At 34.3% G+C, this 4,554-nt stretch overlaps 1 pseudogene; it reads right to left on the bottom strand.

Moving 5' to 3' along the window:
* Nucleotides 1-535: 535 nt before the first annotated feature.
* On the bottom strand, nucleotides 536-1,644 carry LOC149252890 (purine permease 1 pseudogene; annotated as a pseudogene).
* Nucleotides 1,645-4,554: the final 2,910 nt, after the last annotated feature.

Genomic DNA, 4,554 nt, shown 5'->3' with positions numbered 1-4,554 from the left:
AATAATAATTTTAATTCAAATTAATTTTTAAACATAATTTTATTATAAATTCTAGATTTTTTTTATAACGTAGCGTAGAGTGACAACCGAGACTAGACGACACTACGACTTTTTGACATCTGCAAGAGGGCAAATCTCTATAATTAAAAATATTTTCATTTTTTTAAATGTATATATATTTAATTTATATACTAGTCTAGATCCAACTTAAAAAAAATTAAATCTCTTTTCACTCTACTAATATACTATTTATGTAATAAATTTTTATTTAACTAAAAAATAACTATCTAATGTTTTAAACTAGAATTAACAGCGACATTTTCACTCTACTAATATACTATTTATGTAATAAATTTTTATTTAACTAAAAAATAGCTATCTAATGTTTTAAACTAGAATTAACAGCGACATGGTCGTAGTGTTTTGTTCAACGGTTAAACTAGAAGCGGTGATTATTATTGTAATTTGATGCACGGAGATTGCTACAATCATGGCTTATTATGAAGGCTAACTATGGCTAATTCTTCAACATTCTTCATAAATCATTAATGGACTGATCTGCATGTGCATTTTCTAAGGGACCTTCTGGCTTTTTCTGCTGCCTAGGGACGCGGATAGCCATAGTATTCCCCGTAAAGATACGAGGCGAATCCCCACAAGGCCAGCGCCAGTGCCATGCCCTTCTCCGTACTGAATTCCTCATGGTACAGAACCACCGCCAGGACCTCTGTCATGGGAATCATAGCAGCAATGATGACTCCACTCAACAAAGAGCTCGCCAGGGACGTAACGCCGAAGATCCCAATGTAAAAGAGCTGCCATGCTACTGCATTCCATAGGAGAGCCATGGAGTAATCGATCTTCCCCACACGAAATTCCTTGGCCTCCCTGTGAAGAGCCTGGAAGTCTCCGTTAATGAGCATTCCCACCGTACAGAAAACAGTAGCCGAAAAAGACATTATGAATTGCATCTCCATAACAAGCACATACGTTATTTGGCGCTTCGTTCTCTTGTAGCTCAGCTCAATCAACGGAATAATGAAACCATATAGGGCAGCTGCGCCTAGTGTCAAGACAAAACCCAGAACGTACTGCCTCTTCGTTACTCCTTCAGGCCTGTCGTTGCTCGTATGGAAGGCGAGCAAAACAGAGCTGCCCGTGAGCAAAACAACAGAGTTTACAGAGAAAGGGCTAAATTTCTGCCGTACTAACAGCAACGCAAATACAGCGTTGAAGCCGAGCTGGCTGGCAATCAACACAGCCGATGTGGAAACGGGCAGAAATGAAAGGCCATATGCATATAGATAGTCGTTGGCGCCTGTGAGAATCCCGATTCCAGCACAAGCCAGGAAGAGGTTGGGGTTGATGTGATTCTCTCTGTTGGGCTGCTTCCTATAGGATATATAGAGAGAGGCAACATAAGAAGTGGCCAGCCCGCTGTCTCGAGCCAAGAAGAAAGCCATCGTTTGGATCCACCGTGCAGGAAATAAAATCTTGTCAACAGAGGCCCTGCAGTTGAACCCATAGCCAAGGCCAAGACGTTGAGTATGAGAAGGATCCAATGCCTTAGGCTTTTATTTCTGTTGCTCACCTCAGGATGCATTCTTTCGACCCCTAAATCAACTGGTGCTCCGATGTTTGTGATTTCAGTCGCACAAATCCCAGACATATTGAATGCACAACTTCAACCCAAAGGCTGAAATTGGACTTTGAATTCAAGGTTCCCTAAAAGTTCAACTGAAATAAGAACCAGCTGCACATTGACCAAGCGAGGATATAAATAAGATGAAGATATGATAGAGGAAGATGGGAGGGACTGAAAAGGAGAGGTAGAGACTGACCGAGCATGACTTGTAGATACTGAAAAGGAGAGGTAGAGACTGCAACTAATTTAATGCGAGGCATGTGGACGCATCAAGAAGGGAACAGGTATCGAACAATTGGGAAATGGGATTGTGATAGAGACATGTTGAGAAGTTGTAATCTACTGGTTTGAGTGGGAACATTAAATGGCGTTCTAATCTAGGCGAGTACTTAATCCAGGCGAGTACTTGTTTGACTGGGAATATTGGATGGCGTTTTCTACCTGGTCAGATTTTTGTTACGATGGCAAATTCAAATTCTTTTGTTGGAATCTGTTAGTTTTTTTTTTTTTTAAACTTACTGGTGGAGTAATTGAATTGAGTTTTTTCTTAAAGTGGAAATGGATTCTGCATTACCAAAAATCTATGAATCTATGAGGCACATTAAAATTTTGAAGTTTAATAGCTGTAATCTAAATTTCCAAAAATTTTAGTAAAATTTATCAAAATCTTGCTAAAATTTCTATTTTTTTTGGTAAAACTGTGACATCTGTGTTGTATATTATTATTATTATATATATTTTTTAATTAAATGTGACAAGGAATGAATAGGGTTGTTAACCCTCTTTTATATACTTTTACCATTTTGTATGAAATCAAATAAATTATCTAAGTTGTATAGGGATAGTATAGCTAAAGATGTAAATGTGTTAATTTCAAAATTTATATGTAAACCAATTGCATTTATTATAGTAAATTTCAATTAAATTTTATAAATTATATAAAAAAGAAAAATAGTAAAAAGTTTTAAAATAAGTTTTATCACATCAAATACTAAGGTTAATGCTATGGATTTATAATCAATAATGGTAAATTTATGATTGACAAAATTAAGGTGAACTTAATTAATTCGGCATTTTTTTCTTAAATTATTTTGGGATAAACAACTACCCCATCTAAATTTATTAACAATGTATTCTAGAATATAAAATGTTCTCTATCAATAGGTTTATGTCTACACTTTACACTAGTGACTAACTAAATCAAGAGAACACATACCTAAATAAATCTTGTAGACATTACCCATTTATATATGTGATTATATACAACTCCATAAACTTACAACAGTATGCTCAAACATATGGAGCTGGAAGCATCTATCATTACCCAACTACTCCAAATATAATTACTAAATACTTATCAATGGATTACATATCCTATCATTGTATGCCCAAGCAAATGATCCTTGAAACATCTTCCTCTACTTCAAATACAATGAATTAAATCAAGCACTCCTTATTAAAATACTTCATCCACTATACCAATATGTTCACCAAGAGCACCAAGAGTTAGCTCAATCGGTCAAGTCGGGGCCTCGCTAGATGGGAGGTCATAGGGTCAATTCCCGAAAGCTCTTGGGGTCAGGTCTGTGATGGCCGAAAGGTTTGATCCCCGCCGATCAGCGTAGTCTTCCACCGTGGACGTAGCGGCCACCTAGTGACCAAGGGTGGTTGTGAACCACAAAAAAAAAAAAAAAAAATGTTCACTAATGCTCCACATTAGTTTTTGTAATCCATTTCTTAGTGCTTTCTACTATTGGGACAACGTGGGAAACATATATTATGCAACAACAGTGACATATTTTCTCTATTGATATATATAATATTATACCACTTTAGTGAGAGATCCTAAGGCTATGAAGCTTTGATCCATCATCTAGGAAATGCCTAGGAAAGTCTGGCTAGAGAGTTTAAGCCTATCGAGGTTTGATACTAAGTGCTAAAAGCAAGAGACAAAAATGTCATACTGATAGGCACAAGAAACACAAATAAGTACATAGAGCCAATACAAAAATGTCATACTGATAGGCACAAGAAACACAAATAAGTACATAGAGCCAATATTTACCTTAGAAACTCTTGCTTGAGAAAACGAACACCGAAATAAATATATGTTATTTCTTTGGCCAAGTTGACCAAATACCGAGTAATTTTAAACAATTATCCAATGGTGTTCTTCAATGCTCTTAATAAGATTCACTGCTTCAAATATCATGGGATTTCCAATACAATAAAAACCTAAACCACCAATGAAAATCCCATCATTAACATAATCAAAGCTATCTAAATTACCTTATGGCTAAGTCAAGACTAAACAATAATAACTACTAAACCCTTGGTACTTGGAATTTTTATCTTTTAAACCAGTGAGTAAGAATACTCCACAGTAATAATACTCGCTGTGATGAAGCAAATATACCTTCAAATCGAATGTAGTAATAAAAAATTGGCATTCTTATGTGGATTCCAATTTTGGAGTTTCGTTAATGTATGTTTTTGAATAGCTAAACTATAATTTAATTTAACTACATTATAAGAAAAAGAATGTATTTAAAATATTTACCAATGTAAATATATTTTATATCTTTATATATATCTTAAAGATATAAAGGTATCTATAAAGACTATGTTATCTTTGTGATATTAAGAGAACTAAAAAAGAAAAGTATAAACTATTTTTTATATCTCAAAACTAAATCACAATTTCAAGATATTGTTATAATACTAACCTTTCTCATACTCTAAATCACTAAAATTAAGTAATCCCCTTAAATCATTAAAAGTTAGTAACCTTGAAATGGTTCTCTTAATTATTTTTAACATTGAAAAAAAAATGTAAATAATCTCTTAAATTCCTTAAAGTGAGATAAACCCATTAAAAAGATAGATACATTTTAATCCATAATTTTAAA

The sequence above is a fragment of the Pinus tabuliformis genome, chromosome 7, assembly GCF_031772625.1.
Source record: "Pinus tabuliformis cultivar Carrire ecotype Pingquan chromosome 7, CPIR1, whole genome shotgun sequence".
NCBI classification, from domain to species: domain Eukaryota; kingdom Viridiplantae; phylum Streptophyta; class Pinopsida; order Pinales; family Pinaceae; genus Pinus; species Pinus tabuliformis.
Note: the sequence above shows the minus strand (reverse complement) of the source record. Positions and strands in the feature narration are given on the sequence as shown.